This window comes from Equus przewalskii, chromosome 5 (assembly GCF_037783145.1).
Source record: "Equus przewalskii isolate Varuska chromosome 5, EquPr2, whole genome shotgun sequence".
NCBI classification, from domain to species: Eukaryota; Metazoa; Chordata; class Mammalia; order Perissodactyla; family Equidae; genus Equus; species Equus przewalskii.
The window spans coordinates 37,007,925-37,029,646 of NC_091835.1; the positions used below are offsets into that span (position 1 = coordinate 37,007,925).

The window sequence follows — 21,722 nt, forward strand, 5'->3', positions numbered from 1 at the left end:
TTGGAATCTTCTAGTCTTCCAGGTTTAATTTGAAATGTTTTTAGTTTTGTTTTGGATTTTTGTGTGGTATTTTATTTCCTTTATGCCAATGCCCTTTTGCCATGCTGTTTTGGGGTGGCTGCCTAACTCTAGTGAAAATTCTTTCTATATTAACGAAAGTTTGATGTTTTAAATTCCTTAATGTTTTTGCATTTTTAAAATTGTTTTTAAAGAAATATTCTAACTGCTTGCACTGTTACTGTTCTTTACCAGCCTTTTCAGGAGCCAAAAAAACAAAAACAAACAAACAAAAAAATACCCAGAGAAAAAACTTTCCTTCTCCCCCTTCCTGATGATGAGTGAGAAGTATTGAGAACTTTCGGGGTCAGTGCCCTTCTAAACTCCCCTTCCCCCAATAATGCAGCTGTATAATGAATGGTAAATGCAGCGGTTTGGATTCAGGCGCAGCCCCAGCCTGCTTGCAGGTAATTTGACTCTTCCTCCTTTCTTTCCATCCCAAGGCTAACTTTACTTTCTTTTTTTAAAATTTCTTTTCTTTATGTACTTTAAAGGCAACCATGGGTTTGTAATAACTCTCATTTTAAAAAATAATGCATAAATGTATCTAGCACATAATTTGATTGAAGAACTTTGGGGGTCAAGTTTTTATTGTTTGGGATGAACTCAGGACTTTCTTTGGGGATTTGCTTTAGCCATTTAGATAACTCCATTCCTTGCATATATGTCTATAATTAAGTATTCAGAGTGTGACTTTTTTGGCTTTGTTTTTGTTTTGGGTTTGTTTGTTTCTTCCATTGTGCTACTCTGGCTTAAGCTTTTTCAGGGGTTGGTGTTCCGAATACACAGCTCACAGTATAAAGACATCAATTAGGAGTTGACAGGTATGGAAAACTAGAGTTTTGAAAAGGTAAAATTAGGTTCTAGGTTATATGTTGTAAAAACTCACCATAGCATTCAGTTGATGTTAGTGCTTCTCTTTTTGTGACATCATTATGGAAGTGAAAGGGAATAATGAGACAAAGATAATAGAAACTATTCCAGTTATTTTAAGAGCAGTGTGATTTCAGAACTAATCATTTTAGCATTTTTGGGACACTAGTTCTAACAGAGATGTGAGCAGTTTGAGAGTATCATAAAATAATCGTGTAAACATTCAAAAATTACAGATTTGAACAGATTGGAGGGCATTTCTGAAGCACAAGATCATTAAGCAGATGAACTAAGGCCATAAAACAAAGTTAGTGGCAGGAATTGGAATATAAATTGTCTAGTTTAATGGCCTTTTTATTAGTTAATATGCTATCTACTCCTCTGTCTACCCAAGTCCACCTACCCTTTCCTCCTTTTCCTGTCCTTCCTAAAGTTTTAGCTCTAATATGAGTTACCATTTTGGGAGATAATCTTCTTTCTAATAGGTAGAATTGTAGTGACAGTAACCAGGACCTTTTCAAGATATAATTCTGCATAATTTTATCCTGTGGCTTTGGATGTCCTATCCAAAGAGGCTATAAGTCCAATAAACCACTAGTTAGTAAAGAGGAAATCCTGGCTTATAATGCTATTTCTACAGCTGAAGGCATAAAATAAATCATTAACCTATTTTGTGCTTCAGTTCACTCATGTAAAATAGCAACAGTCACTCCCCTAAGCATCTTAAGACAAAAATATTTATCTGTTGAACTGAAGTTTACTAACAAAGGAATCCCACCTGCACTCCTGCAGGAACTTATGATGTATACTAAAAAAGGCTTGTACAGCAGGACCTTGTTCTCTTGCTGCTTAGAATGGCTAGCATTAGGATGTGTGGACTGTGTGATTGCATGGGCCATGGAGAATTTAACAGTCTCCATTCTTCTGCTCCTGTGAGGATCATTGACTTGTTAAGAATGATCTTGCTTTCAGATATCACCATATTCACTTATTAGATGAGCCTTATATAGCATATATACCTGGCTGCTATTGTGGGGTTTGGGAACATGAGGGGTGGGGTGAATTGTTGTTGTTTTAGGTTTCAGTCAGACAGACATCCCTGTGCCCCAGTTCCCAGAAGCACAGCAGGCCTCTAGGAGCATCCGTGGGAACGGCGCAGTCCTGACATCACCAACTCTTCTGCTCAGGCTCATCCCATATACAGAGGTCAAAGGGTGGGGTTTGAGATTGGGGGAAGGAATGAGAAAGTAGAAACAATGTCACTGCATTGCCACTGTTGACTAGCCTTTGGTGCTTATGTCAGTGTTTGTTTTGTTTTTAAGTTGGCAAAACTGTACCTATTTTTATTTTGGGGTAAAGGTAGTGGGAGGGTGGAACAAAAACAAGCCATTACTATTATTGCTAGTTCATTACTGGATACTGTTCTTTAGTAGCTAATACAGAATAAATTTGAAACGTAGACCCCAATGACAAAGAGAATGGGCATAGAAATGAGTCTCAGGATTTTAACAAACAGAAAACGTTTATGTGGTGTTAATTTCCAGTTCTGTAACTGCTACTACGTTTGTCACTCTGTCTCCCTTTTTCACCCTAATTCTTCTATATATGTATACAGTTTGAGGAAATGTGCATTTGTGGTCAGTCCTTTTTAAAGGACATAATAAACTTACTACTTTTTTGCAAAAAATATACCCAGTGCTTATATGGGCATACAAATGCTACCCTATTTTAAATGTAGGTGGCGTATGTGTTCGTGTTTTAATGTATTCAGAGCCATTGGGCAATAAGCAGTCCAGAACATTGAAAACTCAAGCAGGTAAAGCACCTAACACCCTTAGTTTCTAGAATTACTTTTAAAAACTCCTTTATTGCTGCATCCTCCACAATTCTTGTGGTAGTCTCTGCACTTAAAATTTGTAGGAGTTGTAGACTACCTGGTTAAAATTGTAAATTATGTATTTATTTGTAAGATTTTAGGGATAGGTGAAGAAGGAAAGTGTAACAGAAAAGAAATGGCTCCTTGAGATGGCAACTGCTGAGTGTCTAAATCTTTCCACTTTTTTTTTTTTTTTTTAATTTTCTCAGCTTAGCATGAACATTGATCATACATTGTTTGATTTCCTGTGATGGGGATTTTTGTTGTTTTGACTTCTGGCGGGGAGGTCTTGGGAAAACATGAGGAAGTTCATGCACAGGTGAAGATATGAAATGTTAAAGGAATTTTTCTGTTTAATCTGAAATAGTAAGCAAGAACTTTTTCTATATACCCTTCTGCTGCAGCAGAGAGATAAACTGGTAGGTGGCAGCAGAAGAAGGAGTTCTTCAGATTGATGGCTACCGACAGAATCTACATAGAAGAGAGAGAGCATGGCATACCAAGTGAAGCAAAGGGGGCACAAAATAGAAACAAGACTCAGATAGCTGGATTTTGGCTCTAAATGGTAAGTTACTTTCAACTAAGAATGTGTTTTCAGTCTGATACTGGTATTGTGTAAGTCACTGTAGTGTGTAATCATAAATAGGTCCTTGCCTTAGGATGAATTTGTCCTAACTAGGGTACTATCATTCTTTACTTAGAAAAAAAATTAGAACGTGCAAAATTAGGGATTTCTCCCTAGTATATTGATGTATGTGAACCTTTTTTCCCCTCTAGGTTTATTGAGGTATAATAAACAGATGAAATTGTAAGATATTTAAAATGTACAACATGATGATTTGATACACGCATACATTGTGAAAAAATTCCCCCCACTGAGTTACTAATACATCTGATATGTGAACCTTAATGATGGCAAAAATTATGATATCTTATAGTAAATCTGATTTTTAAAAAATCTGCAAGATAAATGACATATGCATTGTTAACCACTTTGTAAAAATAAAATCTATCCTCTTTTTAGTGGGAGTACTGGGAGGATAACAACAAAAATATGTAATTTGAAAAATCATGGGGTAAAAGATGATCTTTTCGGGGCTGGCCTGGTAGCGTAGCAGTTAAGTTTGCGTGCTCCACTTTGGCAGCCCAGGGTTCGCCGGTTCCAATCCCAGGCACTGACCTACACACTGCTTATCAAACCATGCTGTGGCAGTCGTCCCACATATAAAGCAGAGGAAGATGGGCACAGATGTTAGCTCAGGGCCAGTTTTCCTCAGCAAAAAGAAGATTGGTGGCAGATGTTAGCTTAGGGCTAATCTTCCTGTAAAAAAAAATCTTTTCTTCAGTTGGCTGTCTCTCTTTTGTCTAGTCCCATTTCCTTGTCACTGTGTCTGCTCATCAGTTCCACTCTGTGATCACTTTTCTCTCTTGCTTATTGCCTCTGCTCTTCTGCTCTTCTTCTTTCTTTGCTTGTGCTTCTGCCTCCCCGTTTTTGTATCTCTGTTCCACCTCAGTCTCTGTATGCTTCCCTCTCTCATTCATTCCCTTTGAAGTTTACTTCTCCATTGTTGCCATTTTCATCTCTGCCTGCCTCTTTTTCTTTGTGTGTGTGACTGTGTGTGTTTGTGTGTGTGTGTCTCCCCCTTTTCATTTGCATTCTCTGTCTATCTGCTCGGGTAAATAGCTTTATTTCCTTTGTGTATGAATCAGAGTGGTGATTCTCTACACTTTACAATTTGATGAGGCTGAATTCTAAGAAATCAAATGATATTTTGAAGTCTCGAGAGTTAAAGAATGTAAGTTTCAACTCTTAAATTCATAATAAAATACAAACTTACTCACTCACTTGTTAATTTTAACTATAGTATACTTTATTGTTCCCGGCAACCAAGCTGTTTAAGATCGCTTAGAAAGAAAAGGCATATGGTTCTTTTTTTTTCTTTTTTGCTTTTTCTCCCCAAATCCCCCCAGTACATAGTTGTATATTTGTTTTTTAGTTGTGGGTCCTTCTAGTTGTGGCATGTGGGATGCCGCCTTAGCATGGCTTGATGAGTGGTGCCATGTCCATGCCCAGGATCCAAACCAGTGAAACCCTAGGCCCCTGAAACGGAGCACGCGAACTTAACCACTCGGCCATGGGACCGGCCCGGCATATGGTTCTTAATCTTATCTAGACTTTTCAGTTCAAATTGTCTCTGATTTTTAAATTTTCTTATGAAACCAAAAAATGAGCAAAGCAGTCAGTATTTTATAGACATTTATGAAAGAAAATCAGTTTTTTTAATTGAGGTATAATTGACAGAACATTATACTAGTTTCAAGTGTACAACATAATGATTCAGTACTTGTATACATTGTGAAATGATCACCACAGTAAGTTAACATTTGTTACCATATATCATTATAAAATTTTTTTTGATGAGGACTTTTCTTTTTTTGAGGAAGATTAGCCCTGAGCTAACTACTGCCAATCCTCCTCTTTTTGTTGAGGAAGACTGGCCCTGAGATAATATCCACTCCCATCTTCCTCTACCTTATACATGGGACGTCTACCACAGCATGGCTTTTGCCAAGTGGTGCCATGTCTGCACCCGGGATCCAAACCAGTGAACCCTAGGCTGCCGAGAAGCAGATGTGCGAACTTAACCGCTGTGCCACTGGGCCGGCCCCTGATGAGGACTTTTAAGACCTACAGTCTTAGCAACTTTCAAATATGCAATACAGTATTATTAACTATAGTCACCATGCTATACATTACACCTCCATGACTTACTGATGTCATAACTGGAGAAAAAAATCAATTTTTAGTCTTTCAGGTGAAAGTTAAAAGTAACTGATCTAAATCTTTTTTCTAAAATACATATATTTATATTTTAGTAGTATTTGTATTAGCTTTCTTAAAGTAGCACACACATAATTTTTTTCAAGTTTTATAAATGGTGAAAACAGGACATCCAGAGGAGAAATTATTATTTAAAGAAAAAGAGTCCTGACCACTATTAATATCTGCAGTAACAGATTGAGCTACTGCCCTGCAAAGGCCTCCCATAGAAATTTAGAATTTTTAAGCTGTAAGGTCATATAGTATAATCTTGAATGTGCTGGTAAGGAAACTGAAGTTCAGAAAAGTTAATACCTTGGCCAAGATTACAGAGCCAAGAGTAGGACCAAGTCTCCTAACTGCCAGTACAGTGCTCTTTGCGTTATATACCATGCATCTTTCAAAATCTACTGTAGTCACTGAGCAAGTGAAGTGTGCTGCAGCGAGAGCTGTGATGTCACAGAGTTGTCACTTTTGTGCTTGTGGTTATCTAATATAGGATAGGGAGTCTATTCAAATAAAGGATATTAAGACAAGCTGTAGGTGGCCACTTTAGATGGTTTGTGTGTAGAATTAATGAGTATATCAAGGTTTACATGATTTGGTAATGAGAAGATGTCTGTTATTAAGACAAAATGCAAAGAGGCCTTCAGGTTCTTTGCAATTTCTGGTCAAGGGAGAAGAGTAATGGAATCCTTAGATCTAGTATATGATTCTTCTACCTCTCCTCTTGCTTACTGCTGTTTCTATTGTAGAAAACGAATCAATCTACAACAAAGATAAAACTTTATATTGTTCTTACATTCCTTTTTTTTCTTGCAGATTTTTAGGCTAGCAGTGGGGGAAGTGGGTAGTTAAATGGGATGATTGTGTAAACTTGGATAATAGGATAAATAGTAACATGAAACCAGAATAACTGATATCATTGTCTAGAATAACTGATATCATTGTCTAAATGTAATGAAAGCTGTATATTATTATGTTCCATACTAATATACAAAATGTATTTGGCATTAGGATAAACATTTTTAGTAGAAGGTGACTTCTTTTTACACGTTTTTTAAAAAAAAGAAACAAATTTCACCATACATTCACAAACATCAGGACTAAAGAAAAAAAGTGTTGGCTGTAGTGTTGGCAACATCTTGATGCAGTAAACAATATGATGGACTTATAAATTGAACTATTGATTCTTCATTCACTAGAGAGAACAAATTCCAGGCAGTTAGAATAGTTTCTCCTGAAGAAGGATCGAGTATTTGGGAAATAAGATTGCTCCTATAAGCCAGTCATAGATTTAAACTTTTAATTTTTTTTTTTTTGAGGAAGATTATCCGTGAGCTAACATCTGCTGCTAATCCTCCTCTTTTTGCTGAGGAAGAATGGCCCTGAGCTAACATCTGTGCTCATCTTCTTCTATTTTTTATATGTGGGACGCCTGCCACAGCATGGCTTGTAAGCATGCGTAGGTCCACACTCAGGATCTGAACCAACGAATCCCGGGCTGCTGAAGCAGAACGTGTGAACTTAACTGCCATGCCACCAGGCCTGCCCCTAAACTTTTTAAATTTTTAATGATAACATTAAATGTCTTCAAAGTCAGAATCAGATTATACCTTAATATACCTTTTTCAGCTGAGATTACCAAGATAAAGTCTAGTAATTACAGAAAAACTGGTTGTGGTCTTTTCTTTGGTAATCTAGACAATTTGTAATATTTCATTGTCACATTAGTTAATTTGTTATCTTTCTTTTTTTTCCTCCTCCTAATTATAAACACTGTTTCAATCTGTGATTTAAGTGAGCTGTATGTGTTTTCCCCCCAGGTTCTTTTGAAGTAACCAGTGATCCTTTTTGCTTATTACCTCATTCACAGACTGGATGAAGATAGATTTGACTGTATGCTTTTTCAAATGGAGCATAGAAATACACAGAACAAGGAAGCAGTAGCTGTGACCTGTTTGAGTCAACGTGTTTTCTAAAATAAAAACACCAGAATTGGAAATGAAATAGCATGGAGTGTGATTTGTTCTCTTGGCAGCTATTTCTACACACTCCATCATCTGTGAATTCCCTTCAGTCCACATATGTAGACTTGAAGTCCAGCTCCCTGTGTGTCGTTCTCTTCATTCTTTTCATTTCTTCACTTTTTGCAAGATGAAGTTCCTTTGGTTCTTGACAGACTGATCTCTCTATAATGTATTCTAACATGATTACTCTTTCTTTTGGCATATAGACAGGCACAGGCACTAAAATATGTATTACATGGATTTTCCTCTGCCCCTTTCATCATACTTTATCTGTCCATGCTAAATAATTGTTGCTGTTTTTGTTTTATCTCTGAAGAAACACAGCCTTTTTTCTGTTTCACTCTGACAAGGCTCTGGCACACACTCGTCACAGCATCGCTCCCTACATGTTAATGTTTTTGTGGCTAGAGACCATGTCTGATCTAGTGTATTTGAACTGTAGGGGGTCTGATACATACATGTGTATACAGAGGCAACCTTAGTACTTGTGACAAAGAATGGGCTTTGTAGTCAGATATTAATACAAATTCTAACTTCATTACTGGTTACATGACCTTTGGAAAAGTCACCTTCAAGCCATAGGGGGCTGTTTGTGAAAAATGGAAGTAATTGTACCTGCTTCACTAGGTTAATGTTTGAGGATTAGCTATGCTATAGTATATGTATACTGCTTAGCACATAGTTGAGTATTGAAGAAACACCAACTGTCCTTTAATTCTGTAAATTTTGGCTATTGATATTTTATTCAAGACTGCTGAATCTTTTCATCTCAGAATTGGAGTTTATAAGGTTTTCTTTCTTGATTTCCTTTCAGTTTTCCTATTTAAGCTGCTTTCGCAAGATCTTATGGTTGAAATGTTGTGTGTTTGTGGCATTTCTCCTAATCTAGATTGATTATTCCTTATGTCCACACTCCACTGGCTAACTGAGGAGTTTTGTATAAGAAAAAACCTTTTATCTCATGTTTTCTCTGGATTTTTTTCCTTGTCAGCTCATAACAAAAATATTTTTTCTTGTTCCTAAACCGGGAGAATTAAATCAGTAAGGAATATGCATGCCATGTACTATTAAGAATAATTTAGGATATTGTGACTTGTTTTCCCAAAAATAATTTGAGATGACTTAACAGAGATGTATTAAAACAAATGGAAAAGATTGGGATGAAGCCAAAATAGAGGGAAAAAAATAAGGTGAAACAAGCATTCTTTACATTTGCTTAGAGGTGGAACCAAATTGGCAAAGAGTGGAATAAGATCATTAGAAGATTCGTGCTTAAGATAGAATCAAATTTCTTGCACAGGAAAAGTAATATTTCCTGATCCTCAGATGTCCTACAATGCAGGTCAATATCCTGACACTAAAATACAGTCCAATAAAAGCAGTCCAGTAAGAAGTCCTCTTGATGGTCTGAGCTGATCCAATGATAACATTTACAGTTTTCTCAAAGTATCCTAGAACCACCCACATCATAATCACTTGAATTATTTGTCTAGAATATAGATTCTAGGGCCCTAGACATGAATTTTTGGATTGCCAAAAATATATGTTTTGACAAACTCTTCAAGTGACTTATTCATACTAACGTTTGAGAACCACTACCCTAAATCTGGTCAGCACTAGTGTCTTTAAGAAATACTGCTCCAGGGGCCGGCCCTGTGGCCGAGTGGTTAAGTTTGCGTGGTCTGCTTCGGCAGCCCAGGGTTTCTCCTGTTTGGATTCTGAGCATGGACATGGCACCACTCGTCAGGCCATGCTGAGGTGGAGTCCCACATGCCACAACTAGAAGGACCCACAACTAAAACTCTACAACAATGTACTGGGAGCTTTGGGGAGAAGAAGGAAAAATTTTTAAAAATCTTAAAAAAAAAGTACTGCTCTGGAACTTGTCAAACTTACTCTGTGAAAGGACAAATAGTAAATATTTTAGTCTTTGACACATACATATAGTCTGTGTTGTCTTTTTTTAATGTATTTTTAAAATAACCCTTTAAGGACAAAATTGTCCCATTCGCATCAACATGGATGGACCTTGAGGGTATTATGTTAAGCGAAATAAGCTAGACAGAGAAAGACGAACTCTGTATGACTCCGCTCATAGGTGGAAGTTAACATATAGACAAGGAGAACTGATCGGTGGTTACCAGGGAAAGGGGGGGGGGGTTGGTGGGAGGGCACAAAGGGTGAAGTGGTGTACCCACAACATGACTAACAATAATGTACAACTGAAATCTCACAAGGTTGTAATCTATCATAATCTTAATTAAAAAAAAAAACAACAGAATTTCACAAATAAAAGAGTGAAGATAACTAGAAATTGTAAATAAAGTTAACATAACAAACATCATAAAAAAAAATAACCCTTTAAAAATGTGAGAACCGTTCTTAGCTCATAAGTTGTATGGAGCAGGCTGACCCCTCTGCTAGAGGAATGGGTGGATTGAATGTACCTTAGGCAATGATCCCTGAATTTCAGTTCTCTAAATTGAGACTTTGGTAATAGTGGAGTTTGAGGATATTTGCTGTGGTAGGAAAACGGATGTGTTGAAATGCTATGTAGTGAACTAAGAATGATGCTTTAGTAGTCAAGGAAGGTGGAAGAGTTGATATTCTCATGAAAGCCTAACTAGAAATATCTGAACAGAAAGGTAGAACTTGTATGACCAGAAAGTGCTAAGGCACTGAGTCCTTCAAAGTTCTTAGGACTTTAAAGCTCAGTAAACAATGACTTTAGTACTACAAACAGATGGCCTTGGTGGGTTGTTTAATTTTTTAAGTTCCTGTGTCCTCAGCTACTAATTACCCAGGAAGAATCCTTTAAAGTTCAGGGCTCCATGAAGTAAGCCCTTATAGGGCCATGACAGTACTCAGCTATTGATATTTCATGACATCTAAAACATCTAACGTGGTATAGGGCTGGCCCCATGGCTGAGTGGTTAAGTTCACACTCTGCATCGGCAGCCCTGGTTTCGCCAGTTCAGGTCCTGGGTGTGGACATGGCAATGCTCATCAGGCCATGCTGAGGCGGCGTCCCACATGGCAAAACCAGAAGGACCTACAACTAGAGTATACAACTATGTACTGGGGGGCTTTGGGGAGGAGAAGAAGAATGAAAAAGAAAGATTGGCAACAGATGGTAGCTCAGGTGCCAATCTTTAAAAAGAGAGAGTGTGGTATAAATTTGAGAGACAGCATGGATTAGGCCATTGAAATCTGTTCCTGAAAGTTGTGTAGAGTCAAGAGACGTGGATGGTTTTGGATACTCTTTCCCCACTTGCTTATTGATTATTGTCATTTTAAAAGTTAATTGTTAGAGCATCCATGCGAGTATCACTTTGGATACTTCAACAGGCAGACACCAAGATGGAGTCAGAGGTACTAGAGGTGTATTGAAGAAGGTGCCTGTGAAGGATACAAGGGAGGAAGAGCAGCAGCCAGGGAAAGCCATCAAACCGCAACGTGGGTCTGACACCTGTGAAAGAAGAGAAGAAAGTTGAGTAGAAAGAGCATCAGACCTGAGCTGCTCTCAGAAAGTCTCTGCCAGTCTGTTGAGGAATCTTAGAGTGGATTACCCATTATAGTAGGCCTGCATTGGAGAGAAACTGTGTGACTCATCTGCAGGTAGCAGGCTGGGGAGAAAGCAGGACCTCCATGTGAGTGCCACAGCAGATCAGAAAGAATGGTAGCTAGCAGCTGCTTGCATCAGGTTTCCTTTTTTCTTTTTTCCTAGCTTTATTGAGATACAGTTGAAATATAACATTATATTAGTTTAAGGTATATAACAATGATTTGGTACATATATTGTGAAATTGTTACCACAGTAAGTTTAGCTAACATCTATCACCTCACACAGTTATAAATATTTTTCTTGTGATGAGAACTTTTAAGATCTCTCTCGGCAACTTGCAAATATACAATACAGTATTGTTAATTGTAGTCACCATGCTGTACATTACATCCCCAGCACTTATTCACCTTATAACTGGAGGTTTATACTTTTCGACCACCTTCACCCATTCCCCCTCGCCCTTTTGCCCCCAACTCCCAGCCCTGGCAACCACAAATCTGATCTGTTTCTATGAGTTTGGTTTGTTTTTAGATTCCACGTATAAGTGAAATCATGCACTATTTGTCTTTCTCTGTCTGACTTATTTCACTTAGCATAATGCCCTCAAGATCCATGATGTTGCAAATGGCACGATTTCCTCCTTTTTTGTGGCTGGATAATCCATTATGTGTATATACCACGTTTTCTTTATCCATTCATCCGTCAGTAGGCACTCAGGTTGTTTCTATATCTTGGCTATTGTAAAAATAGTGCAGTGAGCCTCAAACATAAACATAAACATTGTGTCTTTTCTTCCCAATGACACCTACGATACCGTAAGATCTGCCAGATTATATAGCCAAGTTGCAGGGCTATCTGCATTGCAGCCCAAATCTTCTACAGAGCCCTTTCTTGCTCTAGGCCTTCCTCGAACCAAGTAGCCTTTCATATCATCCAGTATATGAGCTGTAATAGTGTTTCTAGATGGAATGTATTGCTTCTAGAATCTAGAGAGATCCATCAGGAATTGTGCTTGTTTCCTTGTAGCAGGTGATGCAAATGTAGCAAGCTGTCTTATACTTTGACAGGATATTCCAGCATGCCCCTTACACTGGTCTCCTAAAAACTTGATAAGAATGGCAGATCCCCAAATCCTTGTAAAGTTTGTCTCCTACCCTTTGAAACACTTATCTCAGAAAGGCCTCTGGTGTGCTAAGCTACCTTATGCTCATTTTGTCCAATCAGCATGATGTCATTGATGTAATGCATTTATGTAATATTCTGTGGAATGTCCAGATGGCCTATAATTTACATTATATCATCAAAGGTGCAAGGGTTAACATATCCTTGGAGCAAAACTAATTGAATGTTGTCCATTCTGTGTGGATGCAAACTATTTTTGGTCTTCCTTCCTGATCAAGATAAAAAAAATGCATTTACCAAATCAATGGCTGTATATGATGTACCTAAGACCTAGTATGCCTGCCATGTGCAGGCATTGGCTAAGAGTAAACCAGGAAGAGACTGGCCTTAGTGTGAATCCTGAGGTAGAGCCAAAGAGAGGCAGCTGGAGGCTGGCCAGCCAACTACATTTTTCACAGCACATTTTAGGAGAGGTCTGATTGACAATCATCTGTGGCTGCCACAGTCCTCGTGGTAAACAAGTAGTTCTCAAAAAGAGAATAAACTGGAAAGTAAAGTCCACCGATACCCCTCCCTCTCCTCCTCACCCTACTCCCTGGATGGGATCATTGTTAACATTTTCTTGCACATCATCCCAGTATTTCTAAATTCATCTATAAGCATGTCTTTTTTTCCTTAACCCAGTGGAATCATGATAGAAACAGTGTTCCGTAACTTCACAATATATGTTGAACATCTTACCTTACCAGTAGGTACACTGCTACCTCAATTTTTTACACAGCTACATAAAATTCTACCATTTGCTTCTGTCATAATTTATTTCCTTGGCTTTTGTTAGATGAAATATTCCACTATTTTTCCAATAAATTTCCCCTCTTTCTTTCTGTTACATGCAACAAAAGAATTTTAATATAAGTAAAAGGACTGTTGGGTCCGGCCCAGTGGCATAGTGGTTAAGTTTGGCATGCTCCACTTCAGCAGTCTGGGTTCATGGGTTCAGATCCCAGGCACAGACCTACACCTCTCGTCAAGCCATACTGTGGCAGCAATCCACATACAAAATGGAGGAAGATTGGCGCAGATGTTGGCTCAGGGCCAGTCTTCCTCAAACAGAAAGAGGAGAATTGGCAATAGATGTTTGCTCAGGGCCAATCTTCCTCACAAAATAAAAAAAGACTGAGAACAAGAAAATAAACTTTGTCAATTTTCTTAGAATAACCAATTGAAAATTATTTGAACACAAATTGAGCATTGCTAGAGAGGTAACCCTTTGGGGGAAAAGTCTGTATACTAATGGTAAAAAATAAATAGTACCTTGGAAAACTATGGAGAAGCTTTCCATGGTTATTTCCAAAATGAATCCCAAAATTTGGTCATGTGATTAATTATCACAGGATGAGGAAAAAAGGACATAGGTTGATAAAAAAAAAATAATGTCTTGCTTCTGCAAACCAGGAGAAGTCTTGGACTGACCTGAGTGGCAGTAGATCTAGTGGAGGGTAGCTGAACCATAACAGGGATGGGGGGTTAAAGAGTTACCAAGTTTAATTAACATCTAGGGACCATAAAATACCAACAAGAATAGTAAAGTCATTCGTACCAGTTCAATAAAATCACTTATTTAAACAGACATTCAGGGAATATATTCAAAATCCCTATTTGGCATAATTAGGGTATGGGATTATAATGAAAGCAGAAAGAAAAGAAAGACTTCCAACCAATTCAATATTTCCAAAACAATTTTATGGTCTTCAATTTCATTTCAGTTTATACTCCACTCTGTCTCTAAATCTATAGGAAATCCACTTGAGTGAAAACACATGCCAACCTTAGCCAGCCAGAAACATTTACTATATGTTTGTTGGCACAGGTAATAAACATTTTATAAATTAGGTTGATCTGTAAGCAGATGAATTAGCATAATTCTAGTCCACTTTATGTGAGGCATCTCTGCCAAAGAGCCTAAAGTTTTATATACTGGGCCTAGTCTGGGTTGAACAGACCTAGTTTTTGATAACATAAATACGCTATCCCCAGAACAGACCTATACACGTTTCCCAGTTCAGGGAGTTTGCAGTGAAGTCAACTAATAAATAAGATCAATCAAGTCTATCATTTGCCCAATAGTCTAATAACCCTAGCCTAACCATTTGACAGATACCGTCATGTGTAGTGAGCAAAGTCAGGTTAGACTGAGTCTGAATTTCAGCTTTGCCACATACTAGTTCTACAATTGTGGATAAGTTAACCTCTCTATGCGCCAATTTTTTTATCTGCAAAAATGATCAATGATAGGTTTTTCTTTCATTTAAGGATAATCCTAGTAGCATTTGGAACATAATTGATATTAAAGAAATGCCTCTCCTAGATTTTCTCCCCTTTGCACTGAAGGATCATAAAAGAACTGTAAGTGATAATGTCTATTTTCCACTAGCCTATAATTCTACTGAGATATGGAAAAAAAAATACTTACAAACAATTAAAACAAAAATAAATTTGTATACTGTCAACAGTAAAAAGGCAACCCACAGAATGGGAGAAAATATTTGTAAATCATATATCTGATAAGGGATTAATATCCAGAATACATAGTGAACTCCTAAAACTTAACAACAGAGAAACAACTCGATTCAAAAATGGGCAAAAGACTTGAAGAGACATTTCTCTGAAGAAGATGTACAAATGGCCAACAAGCACATGGAAAGATGCTCCACATCACTAATCATTAGGGAATTGCAAATAAAAACTGCAATGAGATATCACCTCACGCCCCTTAGGATGGCTAATAACAAGTGTTGACAAGATAGACCAGATAAACATAGAATTAGTTTCCCATAAAAAAGGGGAGCCGTTTTCTTCCCTAAAAAGATACAGAAGCGATAATGAATGGAATGAAAATGATTAGAGAATGTTAATCTAGAGAGAGTATTATCTAAGTTTAGTGGAGACAATATTTAAAAGATTAAGACATAGGTTTAGAGAAATTGTCACCTTCCCATGGTCACATAGTAGCAAAGGCAAAATAAAAAAAAACACCAGCCTTTTGTTAACTCTTAGTCATTGCTCTCAAAGTGAGGATTTCAAGCATTTTGATCTGTTTTATGATGATCTAGTAAAGGGAAATCAATTGGAATAGATCTGGATACTCAGGAAGTGAGAATGAAATATCTTCCATTACATATCGTAGTAGGCAGAATTCTAAAACAGCCCCAGGATTCCCCTCCCCCGATGTACATGCCCTGTATAGTTTTCTTCAGTGAACGGGACCTTTGAATATGATGCGATGATATTCCCATGATTAGGTTATGTTATATGACAAAGGGACTTTGCAGTTACAATTAAGGACTCTAATCAGTTTATTTTAAGTTAATCTAAAGAAGATTATTCTTGGTGAGCCCTACCTAATCAGGTGAGCTGGTTAAGAGAAGATCTAGAGGACAGAGACAGGAGAAATCAGGTTTGAAGCAGCAGAGACACTCTTGTTGGACTTGAAGAAACAAACTGACATGGAGAGGAGAGGGCCATATGGCAAGGGACAGTAAGTAACCTCTAAGAGTCTAAGCCTTCGGTCCTAACAATCACAAGGAACTGAATTCTGCCAACAGCCTGTGGACTTGGAAGAGGAACCTGATGCTCAGATGAGATTGCAGCCTGGTAAGACCCCAAGCAGTCCTGTGCCCAGACTCCCAAACCATGAAAACTATGAGATAATAAATGTATAGTGTTTCAAACCACTAAACTGATGGTTCATTATATAGCAATAGAAATTTAATAAAAGTATCTTTATAGTAAAAATATTTGTATAAAATAAATATATATTATTAAATACATTTATATAAATCTATATTGTATTTAATATTTTTATGTTTGTATTTATATATTTACATATATCCTATTAGGTGTTTTTATATAAATATATTTTATACTATAAAGATATTCATAGTATGTAGACTCTGGCAGAATTGTGCTGCCTTGTCTGATGGTGGGATAACATGTGCTGGACATAGCTTATAGGTTCACAGGCATAGGGGTCTAGTATATTGAATCATTTAGGGTAGTTGCATTGTGTAATGGAAAGAGCACTGGATTGAGAGAGAGGAAATATTATTCTGGGCTGGCTCAGCCACTAACTGAGAAACTAAATCACTTAATTTGGGGAGGTTCAGTTCCCTCATCTGGAAAAGGAAAGAATTAGACTGGGTTAATTCTGATGTCCTTTCTAGCTCTAACCTATATTGTTTCAGTTATATGTAGGATGTAGTTAAACCTGGAAGGGAGGATAAATTTTCCAAGGTGGTGACATGCACCTCTTGACAAACTGATTTTAAAAAAAGCTTGATGGTGTTATACAGCAAGTCTTCAGTGAATTCTAGTAGGAATAATGTTTTCCAAGTACACATCCAAGCTCCTCCCGAAGTTCTAGCACTAGACGTTTTTGCCCTTTGAAATCATTCAGAGACTAAAATGTATTGTGTGCTCACAGTTAAAGACCAGGTCAGATAAGAGAAGCAGCAGAGACAAATGTATGAGAAAGATGAGGGGGCAGAGAGAGACAGGGAGGGAGGGGGAATGAGAGAGACAATCTAAGGGAGCAGAGTCTGAAAAGCAAGGGAGCAGAGTTTCTAAATGCAACTGGGATGTGAATTGTAAGAAAGTGACCTTGCCAATTTATGGCCAAAGGATCACAGACAATAAATATCTTGTACTTTTTATAATTCTCTGGCCTAAATGAGAACACCAAGATAACTACTACCCTGAAAGCAAGAACATATTTTAGAGCTTCTATGGGTACTACATGCTGCCCTATCTTCTGCAGACAGAGACCTCAGCCCACAAACAGCTGCCGGGTTCAAAATGAGATGGCCCGATGCATAAACTCCACCCACTGTCAGTGCCAGGAGAATTGGTACTGGCAGCTATCACAGAGGAAGAGGATGGAGAAACTGCCAAGTAGTCTTCCTGGTAAGACATATATTTGAAAGGGAGATGAGATCTGACGTGAAAGAAGGTTGAGTCAAGGGACATATGTTTTTCTTCTTAAAGAGCTGTAAACCTTTTCTGTCTTAAAGATAGAACACAATAGGTGGTCAAATGTACATACAGGGAATTAGGCCTCTGGGATTCATTTGTGCTTTCTCCTGTTTTTACTTATACTATATAACTAATCTCTTTAGGATATTGAAGGAAGAAATTTCTTTTTAGTTCACCAATTATGTAGGTGGGTAGATACAAATACTTTTAGAAAAAAATTGCTGCATCTTTTTTTTTTATTTTAAAATGGTGATATTGAACCAGTCCTGGGAGATGATTGGGCTGCACAGCAATGTGAATGTACTTAATGCCACTGAACTGTGCACTTAAAAATGGTTAAAAGAGTAAATTTTTTTACCATAATTTTTTGAAATTAAAGTTTGCAGCACAGTTCTACCATTAGTTTATAAAGTGCCCATTTCACCACATCTTCATCAGTATTAAAAATCTTGATAAACTAATTTTTAAAAAAAGATTATGGTGTTATATAGCAAGTCTTCGGTGAATTCTAGTAGGAATTATGTTTTCCAAGTACACATCCAAGCTCCTGAAGTTCTAGTACTAGATATTTTTGCCCTTTGAAATCATGTTTTTGAGGCATTTCAGGCTGAGCTTAATTATCAGGTCCTGCTTCCCACAGTTTGAGTCACTTTATCCCAATTTCTAGGTTAAATTCTGGTCTTTGGTAAAACATATTAAGTATCGCCTGTCCAACAATAACTCTTGGCATCAAATGACCGTTGTTACTGGCAAGACTCTGATAGACTCCATTTTTGGTAATTGGATTTTTGTTTTGTCTCTTATGGCTGAGTGCCTGTTTTTGTAACCTTGGTAATAATCCTAAATGCTCTATGATTGGGCTCAGACTTTCATTCAACAATATTTAAAGGATCTACTATGTGCCACACACTATTTTAGGTGCTTGGGTTAAATCAGCAAAACAAAATCCTTGCCATCACTTACTTTGTAGTACAGTAGGGAAAAGAGATAGTAAATAATAAGTTATTAAGCTGGAAGTATGCCTGGAATGTTTGAGGAACAATAATAAGGCTAGTATGGATAGAGCAGAGAGATCAACAGTAACACAGAGGTAATGAAGGGCCAGGTTAAATAGGGCCTTAAGATAACCATCGAGACATTGTTTTATTTGGAGAGAAATTGAGAGGCATTGGACGGTTTTGAACAGAGAAGTAATATGATCTAACTTACATCTTCAAGGGATCATTTAGGCTACAGTGTTGGCAATAGATTCGCAGCAATCATAGGTAGAAACAGGGAGACTACTGCAATAACACTGGCAAGAAGGTTTCTGCTTCTGGCCAAGGTGGAGTAACAATGACTGAGTTTACCCTGCCATCTGAAACAACTGAAGAACAGGACATAAAATATAAAACAATGGTTTTCAAATATTGGACATCAGTTAGCACGTGGTAATGATCCCTTAGAGATGGAAAACAGCTAAGCTGAGCCTGTGATTCCTCCAGCTTACTACCTGGAGAATTTCCAGGTCACAGTGCAGGGGAAGACAATCTAACAGGAGCCTATTGGTCTTACTGAGTTGAAGAAATGGAGTTGAGAGTTAGAGGGCCAGCACAGCTGAATTCTCAGAGCAGAGTACCAGGGAGGAAAGAGCTGCACAGAGAGAAAATACAGAGATCTGCTGAGGGTCTCCCTGAGTTTTTGGATGAGTACTGACCAGCACATGCATGTGAAGACACTACCCAAGAGCAAGGAAAGAGCCACCTGAAATTATCGGGAGCAATCCCTGGAGCTCACGAAAGGATCAGGATAGTTTGTATTCCCACCAGCCAGAGTGGAAAAACCAAGTATGTCATGGGACAGAAAGTAGAGAACTCAAAAGGGTATTGCCTCAGGAGGGGAAAAAAGATTGCTCTAGACTAAAGGCTGCTGGGTCACCCCTAACAAAGCTTAAAAGCAAGCCCTGATCACAGTTGGGGCAAACAATAGATTAACCAAAAAGCTTAAAAGAGAAAAACTAGAGAATGAGGTGACCACAGGGGCTTTGAAAGCTCCAATATATTCCTGGGACCTAGGAGGCCATGTGCATGAGTAGGGCTGTGCACATGCTCAGGAATGACCTGAAAGGGCCCTGAGCTCTCACCTCTGACTGACCTTGAGACTACACAAGCAGGAAGTGAAGGCTAAGATAAAGTTGTGAAGTGCCTGGCTAAATGTCGAAGATGTGCCCCAACATGCATGCAGAATCCTTCCATAAAGACCGAGAGATTTATTGCTTATAGGCATATAGGGAAATCTCCCTCTAGTTATTAGCCAACCAGTAAGCTAACTGAGTAGGAATTTCAGTGGCTACACACACACAAAAATACAGACTTTACAGAATCAGTAAACAACTTGGCAGAAGATGAACAAGGAAATAGAAGACTTGAACAACACTATAAACCAACTACACCTAACAGACATCTATGGAATACTTCAATAGCCAACAACAGCAAAATACATATTCTTCTCTAGTGCATACAAAACATTTTCCAGGATAGAACATATGCTAAGCCATAAGACAAGCTTCAATAAATTTAAAAAGATTGAAATCATATAATTTATATTCTCTAACCAAATGGAAAAATTAGAAACCAATAGCAGAAAGAATTTAGGGAAATTCACAGCTATGTGGAAGTTAAACAACATACTCCTAAGTAACCAGCGTGTCAAAGAAGAAGTCACAAAGAAATTGGAAAATAATTTAAGATAAAGGAAAATGAAGAGACAGTATACCAAACTTACAGGATGCAGTGAAAGCAATGGTCAGAAGAAAATTTATACTGTAAACACCTACATTAAAAAAGAAGAAAGTGGGGCTGGCCTGGTGGTGCAGCAGTTACGTGCGCACGTTCCACTTCAGCAGCCTGGGGTTCACAGGTTCGGATCCCGGGTGCGGACATGGCACCGCTTGGCAAGCCATGCTGTGGTAGGCGTCCCACATATAAAGTAGAGGAGGATGGGCATGGATGTTAGCTCAGGACCAGTCTTCCTCAGCAAAAAGAGGACGATTGGCAGTGGATGTTAGCTCAGAGCTAATCTTCCTCAAAAAAAAAAAAAAAGGAACTCATATCAATAAGCTAAACTTCCATCTTAAGAACTAAAAAGAGAAGAGCAAACTAAACCCAAAGCAAGCAGACAGAAGGAAATAATAGAAATATTAGAGTGAAAATTAATGAAATAGAGACTAGAAAAACAAGTGAGAATATCAGTGAAATCATAGTTGTTTCTTTAAAATGATCAGCAAAATTAACAGACTACTAGCTAGACTAACCAAGAAAAAAAAGAGAAGACTCAAATGACTAAAATCAGGAGATTAAAATAGATTATAAGGGAATACTATGAAAAATTGTACATCAACGAATTAGATAACCCAGAAGAAATAGGTTCCTAAAAAGACACAAACTACCAAAACTGACTCAAGATAATAGAGAAAAGCTGAATAGACAGAAAGTAAAGTTAGTAATCAAAAAATTTCTCGCAAAGAAAGCCAGCCCAGGTGGCTTCACTGATGCATCCTATCAAATGTTTAAAGAAGAATTAACACCAATTCTTCACAAACTGTTCCAAAAAACAGAACAGTAGAGAACACTACTCAACTCATCTATGAGGCCAGTATTACCCTGATATGAAAACCTGACTAAGACATCACACAAAAAACTAGAGACCAATATCCCTAATGAATATAGATGCAAAACTCCTCAACAAATAGCTAGCAAACTGAATGCAGCATTATGTAAGAAAGATTATACACTATGATCAAGTGAAATTTATCTCAGGAAAGCAAAGTTGGTTTACCATCCAGAAATTAATTAATGTAATATACCGTATCAAAAAAATAAAGGACAAAACCACATGAATATCTCATTAGGCTCAGAAAAAGCATTTGGGCAATTGATAAAAACACTTGATAAATTAGGAATAGAAGGAAACTCCTTTGACTGGACAAAGGACATCTAGCAAGGCTGGTTCAACATTCAAAAATTCATATAATCCATCACATCAACAGATTAAAGAAAAAAGTGATCATATTGATAGATGCAGAAAAAGCATTTGACAAAATGCAACACCCATTCTTGATTAAAACGAAACAAAACAAAACAAAATTCACAGCAAACTAGGAATAGAGGGGAACTTCCTCAACTTGACAAAGAACATCTACAAAAAAACCTACTGCCAACATCATACTTAATAGCGAGAAACTGTATACTTTCCTTCTAAGACCAGGAACAGGACAAGGATGTTTGCTCTCACCTTGCAAATAACAATCGTTTGTTTCTTTTGATTGCTAAGTACTACTTCGTGTATACTATCAAGTATTCCCTCTTC

General features: G+C 37.6%; 2 protein-coding genes across 8 annotated transcripts in view; both read left to right on the top strand.

The window, feature by feature from the left end:
* Positions 1–7,637, top strand: part of RIMKLB (ribosomal modification protein rimK like family member B) — a 70,711-nt gene extending 63,074 nt beyond the window's left edge. For 5 of the 6 annotated variants that reach the window (XM_070620669.1, XM_070620665.1, XM_070620663.1 and 2 more), the window contains 4 exons: positions 253–464; positions 2,669–2,746; positions 3,211–3,371; positions 7,454–7,637. The gene's annotated coding sequence lies outside the window, so the exon portion shown is untranslated. The remainder of the gene's footprint in view (positions 1–252; positions 465–2,668; positions 2,747–3,210; positions 3,372–7,453) is intronic. The other variant, XM_070620664.1, reaches the window with a different exon arrangement.
* A2ML1 (alpha-2-macroglobulin like 1) overlaps positions 3,231–21,722 on the top strand; it is a 74,289-nt gene continuing 55,797 nt past the window's right edge. For both annotated transcript variants that reach the window (XM_070620661.1, XM_070620660.1), the window contains exon 1: positions 3,231–3,371. The gene's annotated coding sequence lies outside the window, so the exon portion shown is untranslated. The remainder of the gene's footprint in view (positions 3,372–21,722) is intronic.